The sequence below is a fragment of the Ischnura elegans genome, chromosome 2 (assembly GCF_921293095.1).
Source record: "Ischnura elegans chromosome 2, ioIscEleg1.1, whole genome shotgun sequence".
In the NCBI taxonomy this organism is placed as follows: Eukaryota; Metazoa; Arthropoda; class Insecta; order Odonata; family Coenagrionidae; genus Ischnura; species Ischnura elegans.
Genome location: NC_060247.1, coordinates 95,043,484 through 95,069,667, shown reverse-complemented (window position 1 = coordinate 95,069,667; position 26,184 = coordinate 95,043,484). Strand labels below are relative to the sequence as shown.

The 26,184-nt window shown below is 37.4% G+C and overlaps 1 protein-coding gene across 2 annotated transcripts in view; it reads left to right on the top strand.

The window, feature by feature from the left end:
• The first annotated feature begins 7,488 nt into the window (after positions 1–7,488).
• Positions 7,489–26,184, top strand: part of LOC124154197 (facilitated trehalose transporter Tret1-like) — a 46,672-nt gene continuing 27,976 nt past the window's right edge. The window contains exon 1 of one of the 2 annotated variants that reach the window (XM_046527769.1): positions 7,489–7,589. The gene's annotated coding sequence lies outside the window, so the exon portion shown is untranslated. Of the gene's footprint in view, positions 7,590–21,169; positions 21,372–26,184 lie in introns of those variants that run through there. The other variant, XM_046527768.1, reaches the window with a different exon arrangement.

The window sequence follows — 26,184 nt, the reverse complement described above, 5'->3', positions numbered from 1 at the left end:
AGGAGAAATACTGAGGGAAGGAATGACTCACTAGAGTGTAAACGATCACAGAACACGCGAGGCCGCTTCAAAGAAGGGAGTTAAGGCCCGTATCCAGAAACCTCACTACTGCTAGATACGTCATCAGATGATGACGTAGCCGCTGTAGCGGCCGAGCACCGCTACGGGCACCGCTGCAAAAGTCTAGTGAGGTCCATGGCACACTACTCGCTACAAGTAATATGGCCGCCGGGTTTCGTCTGCTTATCGTCTCGCATTTATTATTAATAATTATTGATGTTTAAAGGGTTATAAGCTCATGATAATTATTTATTATTACTTAAAAAGATAGTAAGAATGCTTCAATAACCATATTTTATCCTAATGAGTAAATATTTTACCTAATTTAACTACCAATAAATACTGTCAACAATACCGTGATGAAACCTCTTAGGATTCACCGTTTTATTTGCAATTAACTTCTAAACGGGCCCTGTCATGCCTTGAAAACCATTTATAATTAAATACAAATAAATTAGGGACACAAGAATGTCTCGCCTTGATGCTTTTGAAATACTTTTTTACGAAAAATAACCATTGTCAACGCAACTATGCTGAAACCTCGTCGACTTTGCCATTCTAATAGCTATTAACTTTGGTATAGACCGTGGCTTTCCTTGAAAACCATTAATATTATATATATATAAGTGCCCAAATAAAGTTGCAATCACCAGCTTTGTGTCTCTGATATCCAAAATTTGCGTAAAATACTCAAAGCGACAAAGTCGTCTTCCAGTCAGCTACGTCCATTCTCAGTTACTGCTAGTTTGAATAATTTCAGTTCCGAGCCATTGAAAACCATGTTCAATTACGTGAAAACTTACCTATAATGATTTATGCCGTCACAAAAATGATGAGTTAAAGTTTAAGGGAAGGGTCGATGGAAATGGCATATTGCTTCTCAGTCCGTTTACAAAAGCACATGATATTCATCTCATAATGAATGTCACGTAAATCTTTGGACGTTGCAATACAATACATGTATCTATTATATTACCTCAAAGTCTAAAATATCCAACTATACCAATGCAATCGACAGTTGTACGAGTATATTTGTCAACCACAATGACGAATTGCGCAAGTGACACCAAGGATTATTCAGTACCCAGACGGCACAGAACCCTCCGTATCTAATTCGTATGTACATAGTACCCATTGACTAAGGGGATACTGTGCCGCTCCGTCGCTTTTCGTCAATGGATACATACCATTCGCGGCCTGTCGACGAAGCGCGTACGCAGCATGTGAATGTCCGCTACTAAGCACGTACGATTGGATACATAGCGCGCAGGAACACGGCACTCAGGCTAATCTCAATCGATTAGGTCGAAATTAGTTATATCGTAACTCGCACGATCGAAAAATGTATCGAACGCAACACAATCGATAACTACCGACCATAGCGAGAACCTTGATACGAATGAATTGTAAGTTCTCAATAGGTAAATAACACCATATCATGAATTCTAATTACCATGAAAGACTCACGACCGACAAAGTTTTTGTCGGTTGTGAGTTTTTCATGGTAATTAGAATTCATGATATAGTATTATTTACCCATTGAGAACTTACAAAACTTACTCGGCCACTTAAATAACTCTGCGAAAAATGAGATTCTCACGGCTAATTCACGCACCACCAGCATCCAGCATTGTTAAGTGGCTCGTACTTACTTGGAAACCTTGAGATGTTAATGAGAGTAAATTCTTATTAATTTTGACACAAAATAAGACATCACATAGCCCACGAGCATTAAAAAGCTTACCCTAAAGCCTGACGAAATAAGATTTTTAAATAAAAATTGCCGATGAAACAGGATTGCTGACACATCTGCTATTAGTATGATCGAATTCATCAAAATGCAAGCAAAAATTAACGTATAGTTCAGTCTCAGCTACTAAAACTTACCCATATCAGGCGCTAAAGTATTTGAAAAATTATTTGGTATGAGTAAAAGTCCCTAGGTAACTGCAGTAAATGTATCAACCTATTAAAAATATGAAAGTCCTGCCAAATCACCAGCATAAACACTTGTAAAATAAAACATGTTATCTCTTAGATCACACCTCCGATTTTATACTTACTTTGCATGAAGTCACCACCGCAAGAAATTTTAAAGAGGCAGGAAAGAAAAAACCCACAGAAATACAATACATATATTATGTATTTTCTATTGTCAACCACAATAATATTTCCAATTTTCTCTTCTATCCCACATCTAATTTAGCGAAACAATTACTCTTATTCTCTTTCGAATAGAAAATTATTTAAAAGAGGACTGGTCGATACATACAAACTATCGTCAATACTTTCTCCGATGAACGTCCACTATCACTGCACCAACTTGCACAAATCAAATCCACATCCACAAATATGTCACTTCTGCCACAATGTCTGTCTTCTTGGCGACAGGTAACAGTGAAGCAATGGTACCTTCCTCCAATCTGGGCACCTTCCATTCAGCAAGAATTTTCTCCTCGTCTTCTCGTCCAAGGCCACAGATTACTTTCTGATATCACAATGGTGCAATGTGAAGCTCACACACCTAAAATTAATAAATAATAAAATACCATGTAACTTATTAGGTCAAATCATTTCCAATTTTTGGTATTTCTGCATGAGAAATCAAATTACTAGGCTCGTAAATATAGTAAATATTTGTATGCCTGATATTTTTGTTGTTTTAAACTATAGCATAAGATAATTTGAAATGATGAAAGCCGACGTGTAATACACCATAGGGCAAGCTAAGAAGCAATATTCGATCCTATAAACTTGGCAGCTTATTCCTAGTTTCTCCTTTAACCACACGTTTACCGAATGAATTAATACAAAAAAGACAACTAAAATGCAAGAATTTTCAAAAGAATTGCTGCTACAATATTTTGAATCACCATTTTTAGTACTGAATAGTTCGGGATGTTGATGCATCAACATCCCGAAGCCACTTCTGACTTAAAATTACATCCAAATAATTACAGCGAGAAAGAGTACATACCTCACAGTTTTTCGTAGGGGTGAAATGTTTTCTTCTTATCGCCCAAATGCACTTCTTCTTCAACTCAGGATCTTTTGGAGAGCTAAAAACTTGAACCATATGTCCCGGAGTTTCCATTACATCCCGACAATACACACACGAAAGGCATTTCTAACAAAAATATCTCACAAACACGTTTCTGAAGCCCAGTGAATGAAATTAAAGAATAAGGGAAACTTCACCATTACCAGACACTCTATTCTTCACTAACTTAACCACAAAAATCCCTGAAATGTAGTGAGACGTGACGTAAACGACGCGATCTCCAACGGCTTGTGAAGGCATGTGATCTTTCTAGGAGGATAGGGCACGATGGCACCAGATGGCACCACCCGCGAAAGAAAATAGTCCCAGACCGAATACAGTTTTATCGATGAGATACAATTTTATCGATGCATATGAATTTGCCAGTCCTCTTGCATCTTTTTTCGTCATTAAAGGAAATAAAGAAACAAAACCTTCTAAGTAACTTCCTAAGCGCGATTTTTGTATCTTGATTGTCCACCCTCGTATTTAGGTACGAAAACTTCCTGTGCCGTCTGGGTAATAAATACCACCACAAGAATTACTGAGTTCACAAACTTGTATTTATTAACGTCGTAAAACTCACTTTCAATTCAACAAATAAAATGATCACACTTTACAAGAACACTTGTCCAAAAAAAAGTACTCACGAAGAAAATCAACATCAACACGACACGTACTGTTACTTCACAAATCTAATTAACACAAATTGCAAATAAAATTGTCCAGGAAATGTTCACACGAAGAAAATCGGGAGCGAATACACTAACTGTAACTTCACAAATCAAATTACACATACATTGCGGACACAAGAAGTCGGTAATTAGAGCGAAACATCGGCAGCGACGACCCGTACAACTTAATAACGGCACTATTTTTAAAAAAATGCTCACTTTCCTTTCATTTCGCATTGTCAACAATAATTGTAACAGATGAAACATTTTATTTAAAACATCATCAATAAAGTCAGCACCGAAACTAGGGTGTCCTGAACAAAACTTGATGAGGTTACTCTTTTCCGCCCAGATTGGTGCATTTTCGGGGTGCGGGGTCTGGGGCATCGGCCGGCTTTCCCCGGCGGCAGAGCCGCCGAGGCCAGCCGGCAATCACCGGCGATCGACACTAGTCGAGACACTTGGTACACGTCGCGAGATTTCTGAACACGAAGATTTATCAGCATGTACCAGCTGGTTCTCAATGATAACTTTGCCGATTTAAAGGGACACTTTTCACATAATGAACGGAACCAGATTCACAGAAGAAACTTGAAGAACCAAGAAAATCCCATGGAACCGAGAATAAATTCCGTGTGAGATACCGCATCTCCTAAGACATCTTATTTCCACGAACACCACTAAAAAAGAGAAATTATATCAATAATTTCCATTCAGATTTTAAGAACAAGACAAAAGATTCTCCGCTGAAATTTCACAAATCACGGCCTAATAATGTGCTTACCTTCGTTACGCCATCGTGCCGATTAAAATTCAACCTCCACCTTCTTCCATGCCATAGCCTTTAAAGAAAGACTCACAGCATTGGTTTTCTTGCACTCCAATACAACTTTCCTATCAATAATTAGTTTTAAAATCAAACTCTTCTTCTACGCCGAGATTCTTCTTCCAACCCGTTTCCATTTTGCTTACAAACAAAGTCGCGTTGCGATATTCGTTATTCAATTGTCGCCCTTAGTTCCTCTCAAAGCCCGCATAGTAGGGACTCAAAATGTCGCTAAATTCGTCTACGTCATCAATCCAGCCCAAAATAAATGTGGCAACACTGCCCCCACCCATTTGGAGCGTTTTGGAGTAGTGAGGTTTCTGGATACAGCATTCAGCGGTGCGCGCCGCTACAAGCTGAAGCATGGTTTCTGGATACGGCCCTAAGTGTACTTGAGAAGTAGTGAGTCACCAGACCCATCGCTTTTCGTTGGTTGGTTCCCGGAAAAATCTAAGCAGCCGCAAGTTATTTTTCCCGTGTTTTTTGCCAAGATATGCGAGTGAATTCATCGAAATTGTCCGATGTAATTTGCATGCATCGATGCATTTCGTGGCTGCTGCGAGACTGGTTGTTTTACTCTCAACATATTTTGCACACATACTAACTGAATATTACGGCATCATTGTGAAGTATTCATTATCACGGTGAGGTGTTTGAGGAATTACCGGTATATTCCTCCGGTGGTAGCATCATTTTCATTGCGCATAGGCACTTGCAGGCCTCTCCGTAAATATTATAATTACTCGACCGAAAAGATTCTTACCCACCTAAAAGTACTGGCTGCTTATATTCTTAAATTTATTATTGTTATTTTGACTACATTTAGTAAATATTCATTGCTGAAAATATTTATTGGTTTATTGGAAGAATACATGTAAGAATCGGCCAAAGATAGTATTTTTGTATTCATTGTAGTAATTAATATGAGCGGCTAACAACCATTTCATCTGTAAAACCACTGCTAGCAATTTAAAGTTACGGAAAACTTCTGAGTTCCCATTTTTTATTCGGTACCAATCACATGTTAAGCTTGAAGGTAATCTAAGAGAGAATACCGAAATAGTTTCAGTAAACCGTTTGTTATTTTATATGTAAGTTTAACCATTCGTGTTCCGCTTTCGAGAAAGCAGGAACAAATAAATTTTCCTAAATCTTCACTGGTCCGGACAAAACAATAACTCCCGCTAAATGATCCCCGCAGCCAAGAAGGCCGGTATAATAGGGGCATATCATAGTAATCAGACTATTATTATAATGCGTATGTTTTCATAAAATATTCGGTTTGTTTTTAAGGTGTTAATAGATTAAAATGCAAGCTTGATTTCTTTTGGATCTGCAGCTGGTACAAATGCGCGCAGTTTATCTTTGCCAGATAACCTTGGTATCTTGACTCGTTCAAAAAAAGCAGCCTTGTGGAGGCCGCGATTGAAGAAATCGGATTTCAGTGTTCACAAATTCTCGCAATGGTATGTTATCTTTTTTCCTGTCCTAAAAAAATTATCATGAGCGAGAGGCTGTGTCGTTAATCGTCTTTTTCTGTGATAAAATTAATCTTCTTCGATTTCCTTAAATTCAAAATCGTGCATTTCATTTAATAATGCTTAATCAAATTTAAAATACAGGCATTTGTTTTCATCGTATGATTTGAGCTAAAAAGGTAATCAAAATACTGTATGCTCGCCCATTTACTGTGCATGTAAATGAGCCAGCCTTTTTTGGAAGCATAGTTTCTAACAACAAGATCATCTTCAATTTAATGCAAAATAAAGTTGAGAAATTAATGTTATACTGTTCTGATCATTTTAAAGCTGTATCCTGATTGTATTTTGTCCAAATGCAAGGCTGCATAAATAACCTATCCTAGTTTTTATTTCAATTTTGGCGTTGATTAAAATCATTCTTCTACATAAATGTAATTCATTTATTTTAAGTACAAAGATTGATTTTATCAGAACTGAGAGGGAGGCTACCGTTCTCTCTAAGGTTTAATGGTATAATTTGAAATGTGAATAAATTCTAGTGCTTGACAGATATCACGTGGAAATAACTGCATGTGAGCCTTCGGCCTCTTTCTATTTTATTACAATTATTTTTGTAAATAATATAATATTTTGAAATTATGGTGGATAAATTTGATGAACTGGTGGATTTTCTGTGTCCATCTTACTTGATAGGAAATAATTGTGGCAAAGAAGGAACTGAAATACTGTTTGCTTCTTTCATGTTAGGGTAATTAGTACTCCATACTTAATGTTAAACGCTTTTTTGAGAAATACACAAGGGAGTCATTGAAAATCACTTGATTAAATTATTCAATAATAATCATTAGCCATTAGCCATTCATTGGCTAAATTTTTATTCGCGCATTTATAGATTATAAATTATATAAATTACGACATAATGTTAAATATGGAGCATGAATAATTGATATGAAGTGATAGCCAAAATTTTAGAATTATATTTTCAATTTTGACAGTGATTTTTGGTACTTTTTACTGCCTATTGGTTTTTATCATGCTCATATATATTATCATTTCGACTATTAGTATTTATAAGCCTGCAATGTTTTCGCACTAATAGCAGTTCCTCCAGTTCGATGTCATGTACATTGTCCCCTTCCTCACCTTTACGCCTGATTACAGGCAGCGAGTGATTTTTGTCGATATTTTATCGCCACCTTATCGGATACCATTTCTGTGATGCTATAGATCATATGAACCAGTCCCTTAGTGATTAATTGGACTGGGGAGGGGTAGAGATTTTTTTGGTAGGAGAGAGTGAGGAAGATGATGCGGTCGGAGGAGTGGTACTCGCCGATTCGTCAATCGAAGTGATGATAAAAATCTATTGATTGGATGGGACGGGACAGCGGGATATTTGGCGGATTGGCTGACACAGTGGGCAAGTCGTATGTTGGCCGCGGTGATATCAAGGTCTCAGCCAGTACCTCCACTGGTGCAGTTCACTGTGCAAGGAACATATTTATAAGGTAAACAACAAAGGACCCTCCTCCTAACTCCTATCATTGTTCCATCGCTGATATTAAGGCCGATTTACACGGGGCACGTCATTGGTTACCACTGAAGATATTTGTTGAAATTGCGTGAATACGAGCTCGGAATTAGAGCAGGGGCTATTTTTCCGTCTCGCATCCACCCATTCTCGCATGTGTTCTATCAATTCACCGTTTCACACGGCGCTATTGTGATTTCGCCTCCGTACATTCGTCAGCTTGCACAGTACCGTGCGCTTTATAAAGCGGCCTTTAAAGCATGGGGAAAATTAGGGCAAACAAGCAACTGGAATACAGTTTATTACATTTATAGTTACTGAGGTAATTGGCACAGTATACTTAATGTTAAAGGCTTTCTTGAAAAATACTCAAAGGACTCATTGAAAATCATTTGATTATAAATTTAATAATAATTATTAGCTAGTAATTCATGGCTAACTTTTTACTTTTTCATGTATACTTTAAAAATGATATATTTTAATAATGGACATTTATTGTTCGCGTGCTATCGGATGAAATGTTGTTTTTCTGTTATGCTGTGGGTAATAATTCGTATTTTTGTACGGCATACAAGGAATGAGCTTACCTATATGTCGAATATATTGGAGTCACTCACCTTACCGAATCCAGAAAAAAATTTGAGGGATTAACTTGAAGAGAAGGTATATTTTTGGGGGCATTCATCTGTTTTGGGGACGTGAGGGAAAAACACTGTCTTTATAACAACCCTGCGGGGTGAGAATCCTTTTGCTTCCCCGCGAGCTCTAGCCTTGACCCTTGCGAAAACGAACGAGTTTCATTCTTCCATGAAACTTTGTCTAGAGTAAATAGAACGCGCCGTAGTTCTTGCACTAATCGGACTCCACAGCATCGTATTTTGTGGTGTGACGGAGTTTATTTGTCAACCCCTCTTGTACCAACGTGATTTTTCTATAGCTAATTTTGTTTATCTATTGTATATTATCATTGCTTTTTTGTTTTATAACTTTCCGGAATATTTTCGTTGCATTAGAAGAATTCTTAGCAGCTTTGGTCGACAGCATTTAGCCAAATTACAATTGTTATATATTTTGAATTGAAGTAAAAAATTGAGGGTAGTGTAGCATTCCGTTTCAAGTTTTATTGAAAATTTTTAATGTGGTGTTATTATTGTAGTTTGTTTGCCGATGTTGTGTGAATCGACGTCTCAGTTCATTCGTGATTTATCAGGACGAACATTTTTTTCCAAGCATCATAACAGCCCTCGGATTTATGCTCGTTGTTCATATATGACCTTGCTACCGTAAAATTCGCTTATTTACTAATGAGTTCTTGGTATGGTGATAAGTTTTTAAGTCCTTGTTAAGAACTTTTCATATTCTGTAAATATATGAACGCATTTCTATGTTCCAGTATGTTTGAGGAAGAATAAATATGGATCAAATGTTGGTAGTCCAAAAATACAAGTCCTTCTTCCTGGATATATGTTTATCATATTTGAAAGAATATTGTGTGCTGAATCCTGTAGTTGACTAATCATGAACATTATATAATTATTATTCTTTTGACTTTAAAACGGAGACATAAATGTGAATAAAATTGTCTTGTCATTATTATTGAACAGACAAGAGGGAAGTGAAATGATCACCCGGGTAGTAATCAGATAATGCTTTTATATCTGCGTTCCGTGATTATCTCTACGATTAGATATTGGTTGATCATATCAAGAGTGACTTTAGGGGGATTAAGATGCTAGAAAAAACTTCAGGAGCGAAACTTCACTACATTTTTTCCTATGAAAAAGTTAATTTGGCATGAAATTCAATCAAGATTATCGAGTCTTTTACACAATAATTAAATGGTGTCTCTCGCACACCAAAGACAAGATCTGGGAAAGATATGCCGAAAGCCATGCCGAAATGATAGATTAAAAAGTAAACTTTGTTGTATTCCGCACAGTTTACACTGTATCTTTACACAGTCTGTACTTAAAGACTCGTCCGGTTTCAACCTTTACTGGTCATTATCAAGAGGAGAACAAATACATATATAGACAAGGCGATATATATGCTTATATAGGTTTATATAACCATGGTTGTGAGACCCTACATAAGTATATAGTCTGTCTGTATATCTATTTGTTCATCTCTTAATTATAACCTCTAAAGGCTGTAACCGGTAGAGTCCTTTAATATAAACTGCGTGGAATACAACAAAGTTTATTTTTTAACCTATCCTGTCTCGATTCCAAAAAGTAACCTCGCAAACCACTGATTTCACATGCTGAAATGTTATCTTGAATGATATGAATGTATATAAATCAATTGGGTAAGCTCATCACCAGTTTAAGGCAGCACCATCACTTAGTTTTAAATATGACTAATGATGAATAATTCTTAACACATGGAATCTTTGGCTTGTGAGTAAATAAATTTAACATTTTTTCAACATGTTTCATCCGTAGTATGTAAATTTTAAAAATGAAAAAAGAAAGTTTGGCGCTCACATTATATAACAATGGATTTATCTGTGCCAATTACCTGGTAATGGTGCCTTACATATGAACTCTTTCAAGGTTGGCTTCGGTGCTTTGTTATTATCATTAGTCACGGTGTCCGCTATTGCAACATACTCATCGCGTACAGCGAAAATAAATGTGAATACTGTGAGTGTGCTGCGAGAAATAAATGTGAAATGGTTTCGGAGGAAAGCTGCTTGTTCGGTTTAATATACCGAAGATGAAATGCGTTGTGAAAATATTTCAAGTGACTGTTATTTGGCCTTGGACTTAGTGGTGTGGCTGATGCCATACCAGATCGGTGATTGGGAGGTCGGTGTTCGAATATTTGTGAATTCCAATCATTTTTTCATGAAACTCCTTGCTATATATTTTACTTTTTCTTGGTGTATAAGTTTTCGACTTTTTGAACTTACGTGCGTGAGAGTGAAGCGAGAAGTTCATTCTTTTGCATTATTTGTGATAGTTAAGTAATATTTTCAAAACTTTAGCTTCCTAGGTCGTAAACTCTGTGCATTATATCATTTCCAATGGTAATTTCAAACGACGGAGTATCACATTTTAAGAGTAACTCCTGAGTACCATGGAATAGTGATTTAGGCTGTTATTTTCTTAGGTTTAGTTTCAGTGCGCGCTCTTTCAGTATGTTCTCCAACTCTGTGAAGACAATTTAAGTAAGAATATTTACCAGAACACATCCGAAGTGACAGAAGTATTTCAGTCAATTCCATTACAATTCTGCTGCCTCTGTTATAACTATTCAAACAATGAATTCGTGACCGAGTGAGACATTTTTAGAGCCATTTTATTCAGATTTTTCGATAAAATTTCGACCTGTGCGTTGATATGCTTTCATTTTCATCTCATTTTAAAGAAAAAGGTAGGCACACGGTAGAAATACCAATGCTAAGTGCAATTATAACGATAAAAATGAAACAAAGACGCTGATAAAAATACAAAACATTATCTTTTGGAAATAAAAGATTTATTGAATGAAATATTTCTAATTTCGCCGCAAAAAACCAAAGTCAAATCTGGATTCCCAACTCTTTTTCTTTGCGTATGCAAACAAAATATATGGAACAAGCAAAGAATGATGTGAAAGAGAAGAAATACGTCGGTGTGAAAAGATTAGCGGATGGGAGAACTGAGTTGAGAGCTGCGTCAAACCTATCCTAGGATTGTGCGAAAAGTCCACAGAGAAAAAATCATTCGCCTTGACCGGGATTCGAACCCGGAAAAAGGCAATCCTAGGATTGTTGACCAGTGATGATGATGCAATTATAACCGGTGACCTCATGAATCCATTTTGAAAGAAAGGCTCAAATTTTTTATTCAAACGCGACATATTCTCTCAGAACCTCTCACGTGCAGTGATTTTATTCTGCCATCATTCTGTTGGCGAAAATGCTCACTTAGGTAACATTTCTTTAAATTTATGATAATAATGGGAAGAATGCATTGGCCGAGTTTGCTATCCTTCATGGTTAATTTCACGAAAGTTTCTCTCCCACTAGCTTGTCTACCTTTCCAATGTTTGGTATAGACCACGGTTTAGCCTGAATAATATTATGCTTATGATATTATTATCCTGATATTACTATCGTGGTACAAAAATTCTTCAGAGAAAAAACTTATTTTAACCCACCTGAACACGGACCATGGTCAGCGAAATTGTATCCAGTGCCTAAATCGCAAAAATAACAAAACGACCGACCAAAGAATTAGAATTCATTTACGGGGATACTGTTTGCAGTTATTATACATACATATTCCTCATTAGCAACTATTTATGAGGCAGGCACCCTCATGCGAACGTTACATTTCGAACTGCCGCACCATGCTAATTGCAAAATTACGTGTGCAGAAACGATAAAATAACTGGCTATTCTTTCATATGACACTATTCGACCCTCGAGGCCGACCTGCCTTACGAAGAATGGCCTCGGTGTTGTCGTTGGAGTTACCGAGGTGCTTGGCTTCTCTTGGTTGCGTAACATTTATTTCATAGGCATGCAAATACGCTGCGAATGCTTCTGTTATGCAGCTTGGTTATGAGACACTAACATGCACTTTTTTGAGTTCCTTAATTATCGATGGATAGGTTTTATTAGCAAAAATCTGGTTTAGGTTTAGGTTCTATCAGAATATGCTTGTGGACCTGATTGGTCGTTCTGGATTACTGAATGATTCATTATCAACTTCAGTTCGATTCCTAATGGTAATTTATTGTGTCGATCGAACGATCGATCGATTTTTGACAAGTGACAGTAATGAACTAACTCATCGGTCGGATGGATCTCTATGGCCGTCTCATTGTTTCTTTCTTTGATGAGCAAAGAGAAAGGTATTTTTTTCAATAATAACCGAGAAATTGATGAACGTTTTCAATGTTTTCACCTGTTATTACGGTGGGACCGGCAAAGCAAATAGTGGAAAAAGAAAGAATAAACTTTTTAAGGCTCACTTATATACTTTAAAAAGCACGGCCTGGGTTTCATGACACGGTTACATCGCCAGGTGAAATCATTAGTCACAAAGAAAATAATACTGTTATCTTATTCATTGCCCTGACAAGTGCTACTGAAAATTTTAATTAATCGTCTCATATCTCTAATCCCTTCCCATTCATTCACAAAAGAATAAAAATGTTTGGAATGTGTTTTTAAATTTGTTAGTTTGCTGTTAGACAGAAACAAATTGCGAAATCTAGTTAAAACAAACATTTTTTTACAATAAGTTTGTGGTGATCTTATTTCATATTTTTTATAATCAAGCGTCCACTTCTTATCAATGATATTGAGGTTACTCTAAGTTTTCTCAAGCAGTATAACAAACGATATTAATATTTGGAAGATTACGTATGTATCAAATTGACTAATTCCAATTTTTCTTAACTTTTCTCGGTATTCACGGCATATAGACGCTGCCCTACTTAATTTCACAGGATCGCATATTGAATCGGGGTTGTAAAGAATTTACAACCGTTTCGTAATTCCTGCTGCTATACGGCAAGAATGTGTTAATAAAGTATCTATAGTTCTCAAAATCAATTAAAAAGGAAGGTCCTTTTTCTTTGATGAAACAGCTACGCGAAGCCATAAAAAACACCTCCTCCTTTTGTACATGAAAAATGTGGATAGGCAACTCCATCTTTGCGTATAGGGTGCTAACTCTTGAATGCAAGAATCCATTTTGAAAGAAAGGCTGAAACGTTCCTTTGATTAAGACATCATCTTCTCTCAGAAAATTGCACCATTGTTTTTCCCCGATGCCGATCTTTGAAATTCAATGTGCGCCATTTTCCTCATTCTGTGACAAAAGTTAGCCATCAGAAGTACGTACTTTATCTCGCCAACAGCTTTGTGATTAATTTGCGTGGAGCTTTTTCGATTTTTATAAGAAGAAAACAATTCAACGCCCTTTATCTGCATCCAGCCGATACTGTGGAAGTCATGGCCAATCTCTAATCACTCATAATAGCTAATTTTACATTGCTAATATTTTTTCAATGCCAAAAGAAGGTAAAGGACTTACTTCTATGTATACTTGATACATCAGATGCAGGGTCTGATACTTTCTACACTGATTCCAGTATTCAATTGTGGTTAAAATATTCTTATTCATTTCCAAATGCGTCAAGAGTGAGTACCTATATTACGTGCCTACCTCAACGCTGTACACTACTATCACAGCATCCCTATCTTGTCGCATCGTCTCTCAAGGTCTGGTTACTCGATAAGCTAACACATATGATTTGATGTGTATGAATGTTTTTGGTGGACCGGAACCGAAACTGCACGAATTCGTGAACCGTATCGGAACAGGATCAATTTTGGTGTTCAAACATTCGCACAAGTTGGGTAAAGTCAATGTGCAGGTTCACATTCATTCTCGCCTTCATGCATTATTTCTTGCTTGATAAGGTATCGTGTAGTACCTAAGGCCTTTAAAGCAGGATTCCATGCCTAATCGTAATGCCTTTTTTATTTCTAATTCTGTTAGAAACGTTTTTCCTTAGGTCAGACTTGCTTTAACTTCACTGGATTTTCAACCATATTAGGCTATCATCGTTAAATTATTATGTATCACAATGATACACGTTCTAGTTTCCTTCCATGCCTACATCATTACCTGACCCAAAAAACTTATTTGATATTTTTCTACAAAAATTTAAATCTTTATATCAAGACGACTCAATATTATAATCATTCAATCGTCGTAGCTTTCAGATGAGAAAGTTCACCCCACCTAAGGGTGAAAGCAGTTATACCAGATAATGAGTTATGAAAATTATTGACCTGTCAATCAGGTCCAAATGAATTAAAATTCTTCATTTCATGAACTAAATTCCTTTCAAAAAATTTATGACCGAAGAGATTTGGGTGAGGCATCCTAAAAAGGTGGGCTGAGGGTCAGGGTTGACAAGGTGGGCTTTCCTATTCTTTGAGTCTCGTCCCTATGAGTTTGATAATAGGAAGGTCCCTCTGCGTATGACCCCAAGCAATAGGAAGATTCCTGAGCCTCAACAGACCCCTATAATATGTAACTACCGCATTACCTTCTTACAAGTTTATTTATTTGTTTTAGATTTCCATTCTCTTCTAAATGTCTTCAACTACAAACGACAGTAACATGTGCACTAGGGTGGGCCGAAAAAAGGTTTTTTTTCCTGATCAAATTTGCCCTATGCGGGAAAGTTGCGAAATGATATAAGGATCTCGCACACAAATTTTTTTTCAAATCGGATAATATTAACCACTGCCGCCCGAGCTCTAAAGTTTAAAAATTTGCGAAAAATCAGGCTGATTTCAGAATCAAACGGCTATTAAGACGAATTTTATGAAATATGGGATAATGGATAATATCAAAGAGTGGATACATGTTTATAGTTTATGAAAATGAAATTTGAAGTTTTTTTGACAAAATCTATGGCTAAAAAAATGTCTATGAATTAACAACAAAATTAGAGTATAGACCACCCGCACAACACAACTCATTTTTGCCTACATTTCTAAAGCTCCATTTTGGGGGCTAAATTGCACCATTGTGCACCCATTAATATCCTTAACGATTCCCGACTTCGAAAAAGGTTTTTTCCTCCCGTAGCAAGAACTTCTGTTAAGTGCCGTATTCCTTATTGCTTTAGACGTCAACTTTCATATATGTAGCTAACTTAAATTATGAAATCCTGCAAAATATTCAAGACCTCGTATGACTTGCAAGGAAATACGTTTGTAATATCATGCTAATAAGAAGTAGGCTCTCATTCATGTCTCTCAGCAGTTGTTGTCATTTCTTCAGCGGTTCGGAAACTGCTTACGGTTTTAATGAGGACAAAAACATTCACAAATAAATAAATGGTGTCCACTCCTCTTTCACTGGTATTGATATAAATAAATAGTCTTCACTGGTATCACTATGGATTTGGAGGGGGGGTACTTGGACGCTGTCGTCCTCACTGGGTTGGGGGTGAGGATTCACTATATTGTTCCGCTTCTCCCTTCGGTATTTCCGTAGTAGCGGGAGTACGGGGGTGATGGTCATCGACGGGGGGACGGGGATCACTGGCTTGGAAATCTCCTCCTCATATACGGATGACAGCGGTATCAATCGAAGCAGGAGTTACGTGATTGGTCGAGGAATTCCCGCCTTTTTCTCGTGCCTCACGAATGCTCCTCAGCACTGGTTTCATTGAGGCGCTCAGTGTGTATCTAGTGTCACGGTTCATGGTGGAGTTCAGTCGAATTTCGATAGCCTTTCCCAAAATTCATCTATCCGACGAAGGACCTTGGTCTCCTCTCAACAGATGGCGTGGTCGAAGGAAATTCTGTGGTCGGCCACGGCCAATTTTTCAGGCTGGCCGAGTTTAAATTGTCCTTGATGTTCGATTTGTTTTTAAAAATTAATTACCATTGCTATCATGAGTCACGGTTGTTCTTCATCGAACCTAACGAATTACGACATGTTATATCCTTGAATAAGTTATACCCGAAGACAATGTCTAATCCATCAATGAGCTTGAAAACCTTTCCTCATCTTATCATATACCTGAAAGTGACGATTGCAGATTATTTATATCAAAGCCTTAGATTAATAAAACTATGCAACTTCTTTGTAGACTTTTTCAAAATATCCGCGATAAAGTTATTCTTTGTTCTCACTTTTTGATGCCGATGATGCCAAATCCCCTTTATTCGTAATCACACTTTAATGCTCACTTCCTCTAGCATATTCCTATTCTCATTGTGTTGCAGTGCTTACGATATTTTTCAAGGACATTAAGGTTGCAGTCAATTTATTTGGCATTTAAATTTCATTTTTCCTCTGAAATTTGGCTCACATTTAGCTTGTGACGTCAAATATGTAATTTTTTTTTATAGTTCCATAGCTTTAAAATTTAAGATCCTGCCACTGATTGTACCCTGTTAAGTTATCGAGGTATGAGTCCACGGAAAAGCATCTTCCCTCGACAGTGAGTTGGAGCTTCGTTGAAAAAAGATATTTTTGCTAATGAATATACTACCCCGATGTACAATATTGCGATTTCGCAGATATTATGAAGATAGGTCAGCCCCTGTGGTCGCGCGCTACGGCGGAGTAAAGTCCTTGCTTCAAAATCATTGGGTCCCTGGTTCCAGCCCCTTCGGAGTGGTTTTACATCACCCCAGACATAGGAGGATTAGTTCTTTAGGTAGTCTGATCTCTAGAAACACAGTCTGCGCCTTCTATGATTCCAGGAGCTAAGAGAACCTGGTACAGAATCGTCAGATTTAAAATAATATATTTTTATACAAGTTATTAGGGGACCCACCAATTGCAAACAAGTTGGTGAGATTATTAGCGTGGACGCTGTTTTCATGGTGAAAAATACTCAGCGGTTAGAATAGCTTCATGAAGGATATTTGCTCAAAATGTAATAACCCAATTTACAAAGCATATCATGACGGTGCAGGTTAGGTGTATTTTCCACACTCATATCATTTGCGTTTTTTTTAGCTGGTACATAGGTACTTAAGTTTCAAAACCATTCTCAGCGTTAAGGAATACATAAATAATCAAAATATAATAAACTTTTCTATAGAGAAGTTAAAAATGCGTTGATCATGACGCAATCCATGCATTGTAGGAAAAGAGGGCTTAAGAGTTATCATTGCCAGCGGTAAGCCTTCAGACCGTCTTCGTGATAATCCCTGGGTAGCGGCGACACAATGGCATGTTTACGGTTAGTTACCTTATCAAAAGAGTAGCTGGCAAACGCGGCTGCAGCTGTGTAATGCTCTTAGTTTCATTTTTAGTTATTTTAACTTTGTCGGACTATGTGTATTAGAGAATCATTCCAATAAGCTGGTGAATTAATACCTGTGAGAGATTTTTTTTGTTCAAACCTGTTTCAAATTCAGCTTTAGATGCTAAGAAAACCCTACTTTAAAAAAAAATTATTTGTGGGTTGACAGGTAAAATGCTGTTGTCCTAACAATTCCGCTACACTCTTGTTCAGGCGGCGTGCAGGTTAGATGCGTCGTGAATGAATTACGTCTCTGTACTAAAAGAAGAATGCCCCATATCCTTAAATTTGAGCTCCGATTTGAGCATATTATTTTTATGCAAGTAAACTTTTTATATATTTTTACGCATGATGTTTTTTCGAGGTGCTTGTATCGATAATGATGGCGAAATATTTAGAATGATAAAGAATCTTAGAATACATCATTGGTGACCGGCATCAACTTTTCGACGCTCGAGGCCTTAGCAAAAACGCATTCATTAGATTATTTTTCATGTATTTGGATGACAAATTTATTTCCTCGTACACTTCTCGAACTTTATTATTATTACACAGCTTTATTATGATAAAGTATTGAATTTTATCACTTATGCACGATAATTATAACGATCCCAAGTAATTCATCGTTTTATCTATTCTGAAATGAATTCTCATGATTTCTATCCTTTGTCGAGTTAATCAGCAAAAGAAAAATATTATAATGACATTAATTATCAAAGTACTATATAAACATCAATTGAAATAATTTTAATTCACTTGTTTAATTGGGTGTAGTTATTGCGCTATATAAATTCATATATTCATCGTTACTTATAAAGTCGAGATTGCATGCGTTTAAAAACGCTTTTGCCTTTTCCTTTAAGAGATAGAATGTATTACACCCATTCTCCACATTTTCCAAGATTTGCGAAACAGTAGGTGCACAAAAGCAATGAGAGACAGTGGGTCGTTAGAATTCCATCCTCGGTCAACACAAAGGCGTGCTTATGGGCATGAGCGAAGGTGGGAGAAAATGAGGATTCACTTTGCATACGTAATGCATCCCCAGGCATCGCCACTATGAATGAGAATGAAAAAGGAGAACCCTCTACTGCGTCAGCCTTGTCTCACCAGTAGACTCCTTGCATTCTTTTCGATGCTCAACAGACTACTTTTCCCAATTCACTTCTTACTATTTCCTACGTTCTCCACTACCATTCAAGAATGTGACTCCGGCGTATAAAGCCGTAACTCCGTCGTTCCTTATTGATAAATAACGGATTCGCCTACTGCTAATCATCTATGGTTAATAGAACTCACCGTTCTCCGTCCATTTCGCGCATACATACATTGTTGAGGCATGGTCTATACCAAAGTAATTTGTACGTCCCGCAAAGGTGTCTAAAATATTAATATGCGCTTATTCATTATTTCTTTGAACACTCGTCAAATTTTATGCAATGTACTTGTAGTGCCGGCCCCGGTGGCGGCGGGGTAAAGTCCTCGCCTGCCAAACCGAAGGTCGCGGGTTCGAGTCCCGCCTGGGTAAGTTACCCTTATCCAGGGCATGGGCGGGTGTGAATGTCCTTCATTATTAATTGTTAATTCCCCATTGTAAAGGCCGTAAATGTGCTTTTTATGGGGTAATCGAAATAAGTGAGTAAGTAATGATGAATTAATATAAAATTTAAAATATATAAATGTTTTCCGTGATTTTGTTTTAAATACACAAGGGGGTTATTAACACGAAAGAATGAGATTTTTTTATATTTCCTATATTTCTGGTCTTTTGAAAAGAAGCTTTGCTCTGTACGTTCCACGATCATCAATAAGAGAAAAATCTGGACCTTCCTCAATCATTGGGAGCCTCTCCCTTTCAATAGAAACGGTAAAGTCCGGGTTTCATTTGTGGTAGGTCGTGTCGCCCCAATTGTCGACCAAAAATCCTGTTCCCTAATCCCTTACCCTATTCCAGCTCCAGGTCCTTCAGATGCACAGTATTTGAACGTTTGAAGACTTAAATGCTCAGCTTCCGGATCGTAACTTTGCGAGTTCGAAGAAAAACCTCGATTCCTTTATGCATTCCACATTTTTTCTCTATCATTACCAATCATTCTTTTAAACATATTCATGTCACTAAAAAATATAGCATTTGTATGTCACTATCAATTACCTTGGTCGGTGCTAACCGAGCGGTGTCGCTAAAACTGTGGAATATTCGACGTGAATGTTCTCTTCCAATATCGTCGCTGCACAACGTAAATCATCAATTCTCTTGTGGATGGTATTCATCATATTTTGAATTAAATCAACCCATGTTATCTGTATCATCCTCTCTAGATCCTTTATGTAATATGCTGAACACTGAGCCATTGCTGAGTAACAGTCAATATAGGCGACAAGTAATCATCCCTTCATTAACATACCATAATCATCTACTTCATGATTAGAACCGATAAAACGGCACATCGCTATATTATTTAACTATTTATCTATCGACATTCTTGCATATTTAAAAAAAGTATTGGATTCAACCCGTGGCGGATCTAGAGAGGGGCCAGGGGGGGCTATGCCCCTCCCTCTGGGGTATCCAATTTACACTAGATAAAATAGTAATTTTGTGATGTTTTCAGTTGTCGACAATATATTGAAGAGGAGAGCCCCCAAAACCCATATAACTAAAAATTTACATAAATATTTGTTTAAATATTTTTTAATTAGGAGACAACCTTAAATTGTTGTTACAAGCTTTGAAATTATCAAAGTACTCGCAACCTCCCGGACCCCAACCACTGCTGGAGGCTATCCCCGAGACTCCCCATCTAGTCCCGCCCTTACCCCTATCCTGGATGCGCCACTGATTCCAACATATGTATTGATCTATCTTTATTTACTGCCCTACTGTACATAACTAGGTATTTGCCTCGAACTGATGTGGGCGATCTGTAATCAACTCTTCATTATTATAGTCTACCACAAGATTAGAACCGATAAAATGGCACACCGGTACATTATTTAACGATGCACTACCATCCTACTTGTGTATTTTAAAAAAATATTGGATTCCATATACGGCGGACCCAGGATTTTTTTCTGGGGGAGCACAAGGTTCCGACAGGCAAACGGTTGTCTCATATTTGGAATTAAAAATAACATGCAACAATTACTGCACGAAATACTCCATTTAAAATGAAATTTACCAATACGAAATTAAATGATTTAATATGAAATTTTATTAATTTTTTATGAAAGTTATTGGTATGAAATAAATAATGGAGTCTCTGTAACAAACAAAACAAAACGAACGTAGTTATAACCGTATTAAAAACCTTTTCTACCTCTTAAGCGTCTGGGGGGGGGGAGGGATGTGCCCCTCCCCGAAATCCGCCTATGGATTCCAACATGCATGTATATCGCAGAATCTTTATTTACGGTCCTTACTTTGTTTGGAGATTCCGAGTGACTGGGAGTGGGAAATTCCATTCGTAAAAATTTGCGATACGAGAAAGTCCTCACGCGCTTCATTGCCTACCTGAAAGTTGCCAATCTCTTGCCCTTCTGCGAAACCGGGGAGGTGGCGCTGCTTTGGGGGGGGGGAGGGGGTAGGGGACCGGATTCTGCACCAATCGCATGCATCTGACCACTTCCTCCTCTTCTGACCCTGCTACTTCATCCCCTCCACCTCCCTCTATCTCACCTCTGCAGAGGGCGTCATTCCCCCCACCCCTCTTCGCCTCGCAACCCTTTCCCCTCCCCGCAACGCTCGCCTCCAAAGCCACCGACTTCGTGAGTTCAACTATTCCCTCATCAGTCCCAAGTGAAACTTCGTCGACGCCGGAGTCACTATAATCCCCCCCTCAGTTGTTGACTAGAGCGTCATCCAAGCCTACCGGGACTTAGCTGAAGGGAATAGCATTTTTTTCAGCGAAGGGAGGACGACCTACCTTGCCTGAACTCGGCCACTTCGGAGAGGAAACGAGCGATTTGTTTGCAGGTCAGTGATCTCCTCAGGAGTGTAAATGCGGCCGCGATAGCGGTGAGAGGTGGATTCGCACGTTTGACCCGTGGAACATCTTACCAATAGCTAGGACGTCATGAAACTGAAGCACACACTGTTGCTTTTACCACACCCTGCCTATAGATATACGTACTACTTTGGAATATATATTCTACTATAAATGGTTAGTATTGATTTTATTTTTCATCATCATCAAATAACATCATTATTATCATGAGATTTTTTTTACAATGATGTAAAAGAACATCGAAAAGAGCCAGTTAACTTAACAGTTAACCATTGTGTTTTATTTGACATTGCCATTATCCTCCGAGCGAAGAGGTCAGCGCTGTAATCTTTTCTTCTTTCATTCATTTCTTTTCCCGATAGGTTTAGGCTGAAGTGGTGGCTAACCTACGGACCCGTGTGTGAGAGGTGACTGAGAGATAACTTTGGGTGACACGCATTGACAAAGGCCAAAATCTAAAGGAAATTGTAAAAGCAAATTCTAGAAAGAAATTTATTTCACCCATATTAATTCGTGAGAATTCGATCACAATGTTGATAAATTTTAAGACAAAAGAAACCAGTTAAACGCTTAAGGTATTGGCACTGCTTGGCCTTGAAGTTTTAGGACGAACTAGAAATCGAACAGTGCTAATTTTAGTACCAACTACATCAGTAATTCCTCATTTTCGTAAGCAATACCAGTGGCATTGTATATACATTGGTGATTTTCAAATTATATTGGTCTTAAATACATTTAAAATGCTTGGTATTCACTTAATTTATATTTTTGGTGTTTTTATTTTCGATAAATATCATTAAAATGTGTGAAGTAGTTATAAAATTATCATCATTTGGCAGCAATCCTAAGTTTTAACTCTCCACTCATTTCTTTTATGAGTAAACATCAGAAGCTCGCTTTGTTCACATCTTTTATCATCCGTCCCATACATTTTATTAAAGATATTCTTCAGACGTTTTTTCGCACACTCATACCTAAATAATTGCTTTCATAAGGACCATCAGGTCTTTTTACGTAATCGATTAAGTTTCTCGTCTTGATTGTTCGTATCTAAACTTTTACTTTCTTTAAATGCATGAAAAATTATGAATATTCTTTATGTGGCACAGAATCGGAGTCAAGTTAGAGTAATTCAATTTTTTTAAATCCCAAGCTCAAACGGGTTGGCCTCAATGAACTTGATTCTTCTCAACTCTCATCATGGGCTACCTTGATTAATTATTTTTTATTACGAGATTGAACCTTATCCGTCAACCAGCTGAGTAGAGCTCGGGTGCTATTCTGTAAACAGACTAGGAGACCTTCCGCGAGTGGTAAGCAAGGCTTGGGAACTTCAGTCAACGTGCGTGATGCATGTATTTGGGAATGAAGGAAATTGAGCACCTTGAACGTTTAATTTGCGCGTGTAATGAGCTTATCGAAAATGCATCTCAGCCAAAGGTGTTACGGATTGGAGTTTCATGCTGTGAACAGGCAATTTATCTATGTGATTTCAGCATTTTTTTAACACATTTGTAGCACCATTCATTTTTTTCTCAGATTAAATGAATTACCATTCATTTCAATGCTAATTTCTCTTAGGAAATGCTTTTTTATGTATGTTCTTGCATTTTTTGTATCCCTGATATTGAGCGTATTTATCTAAGATGATGGGTATGTTTCCTGAGAAATTTTTTTGGAATTTTTTTTGGATTCCCTGGATCGTTACAAGAAATATGTTGTTTTCCGAGATATAGGCTTGAATGCTGTCAACTCAGAACGTGAAAATTGCCTCTTAAATGTATTTTAATCGTTTGTTTATAATTATGTAGTCCGTAGCGATATCTAGATCGAAGAAATCATCCCAAGGTGTGATAAATTGCCATCACTGATATCACTAGGCATTTTGAGTATTTTTGATCAATGGGTTAAGGGTAAGAATCAAGTCCGTAGCTAGCGGGAGGTCATGCGGTTAATTAGCTCTCGCAATGTTTGATACTTGAGGTTTAGAGGGTATAATTACCAAGATTACGAATTTAGTCCCGCTCTAAAAATATCCCCATCCAAATGAACCCCCCTGAAATTTTTCCTGGAAAGTGGCCTTCGTTTGAATCTTCAAGTTCAATGCCGCACACTTAGTATTATCCGTGTCCAGCGTCTTATAATTTTGTGCGAGGAAACACAAACGGAAATTTTCTTATGCATGATCGTAAAGAAAATGTGATGAATGCCTGCTATTTTAAATCAAGCGATTTATTAATAATTGCAGCACCTTTTGAACGCTATTGAATTTTGCGACTGAAAAATTGTATTTGAACTATCATTTTGGGACTGATGTTTTATTTTTTCAGTCTTCAAAGTTTTTATCAACGCTATTGGTATATTTAATTTGAAAAATTTACTTAAATCCATTATTTTAATTTAATTTCACATCGTTTACACATTTTAATGCTAGCGAATGGAATTGTAGTAGGTATATTATTATTAATTTGACATGTCTTTTTCTCTTAATAATATTAATTTTACAGCGAATATTCATCGCTATTTTACGAATTCTTGAAAAATTCCCAACCCCCATTATCTGAAGTGTGTTCTCAAGGCAAATGTGGCTTCAAAAAAACCACGTTATTTTTTGACTTCCTTATCGCATACTTAGGAGGAAATGAGCTGTGATACCACACTTGCGGGGTTATGTTTTCGGAGTTTTACCTCATCCTGTCAGTTTAGACACAAAGAATGAAATACGGCATTTCCACTGATCCGTAAAATGTTCTTCGCCGCAATCGAGGTAATCGGGCAAGTTAACGATTTTCTCGCAGAATTCCAGGTTCGCGGGAAATCATTAAAGTAGCTCATTTATCTTGACACGAGTTTGCGCTTCCATCCGGTTTTGCAAGGACCTGCTGAGTTATTAGCGTCTTAAATTGAAAACAGACATGTATTTTTTCGTTGATGGTTTCCACATTATTTGTTTCTCTATAATTAAATCCACCAACGTTGATTTTTGTCTTCTCTTATACTCGACATTTTTCTATGCTAATGCAAGATAACCTTACGAAAATTAACATTTTTAACATATTTTCTAGGCAATCATGCATGGGAAGTCCAATATTTAATTCTATTGGTGGAGTACCTTTCTAAAGGCATATTTTCAAGTTTCCACGAACATGACGCTTAACGTTACCGGTTGGTGTGACGGCCTTAAAAACTGCAATGTCGTATGCAGCCCTAAAATGCAAATTCTCCCTAAAGGTGCTGGCCGAAGGAGGTAACTGCTTCTCATACCCTGAATTTGTGAACTTCACACGCCTTTCACTAAGTTTGGGGCGAGCTTTACCCTCAACCATTTAAATCAATCATAGGGTTGAATCGCACACTGAATTCATTTGATCCTCTTTGTAGAGGCATGGACCACCATCTGGGCAGGCCGAAAAACGACTTTTATCCGCAGTAAAATTTTTCCCGAAGCGGGAAAGTTGTCTACTTATATCATCCGCTTAAGTAGAGCCTCCTAATGAGGTCTTAAAAAAATTCACAATGGTTAATATTATCCGAAAAATTGGATCCTAAGGCTGTTTTACACGGGGCACGTCATTTCGCAGGTAAGCAATGAAAACGTGTTGAAATTGCGATAATGAGAGCTTGGAATTAGAGCAGAGTCTATTTACCGTCTCGCTTCTACTCATTCTGGCATGTTTACTAGCAGTTCACTTTTTTACGCAGCGCAATTTTGATTGCTCCTTCATACGTACATCAGATTGCATAATGTCGTGCCCCTGTTATAGGTAGGCAACTTTCCTCCTTAGAGAAAATTTGATCTCCATTTTTCGTCCCAGCCCAATCGTTTTCTCTATTGTGATTGTCTTGAGGGAGCAGCCGCTACGTTCCGGAATGGCTATTTCACCCCGTGCATACAGCCTGGGTGGGAGGATACTCCTCAGTGTATTTCAAATGCCACCCTCCCGAGAGCCAACCGGTTGTTTCGACGTAGTTTGAAAGGCGTCATTTATTTTGTGGAGGCAAGGCGTTGCTTGTGGGGGACATAGGTGCTCAAACCCCGAAATGCCTGGGATATTATCTTATGCGTACCGTCTCCAACTAAACCCTACCCCCCCCCCCCCGCTGAGCCCCCGCCCCCGAAAAAAATTCTTGTCACGTCCTTGGCTCGCATTTTTATTTGGATATGAGGGTTTCCAGTTTTAACCATTCCTATATGAGACATCCTAATGTTGTTCGGAAGTGTACACTGAGTAAAACATTTTGTTTAGAAAAATCAGATTCTGATGAATTTTATCGAACTTTTCCGTTCACATAGGATTGAATTTTTGACACACACATTGAATATTTCTGTAACAATGACCAAATCAGTTTGTTAAATGCAGTTTGATAAATTCTATCAAAACTGCCACACCAGTTCGAAAAGAACTACTGAGACCAAAAGCACGATAAAACCGACGTAACGTGCGCAAATGAAAGATTTTTCACCCAGAAAAACAATGTATTGGTTGAAAATCCTAAAATTAGGAGTTAAATGTGAGTTTCCTCAAAGGAAATAGAAAAAATCAAGTGGAGAAAATAAGATATCACGAACGTTTGATAAAAAAGCATGAGCTTTGGTATTTGCATCAAAGTTTAAATATATTTAACAAAACTACTCCTTGTCATACCAGTTTGATAGATTTGAACAAGGTGAAGTATACGATTGTAAATATCATGGTAAAATTTTATTATATTTCAATTCTTTTGATTAAAAATATCGGGTTTTGCCAATTTTCCATTATTAGGAAATGTGAGACAAGATCA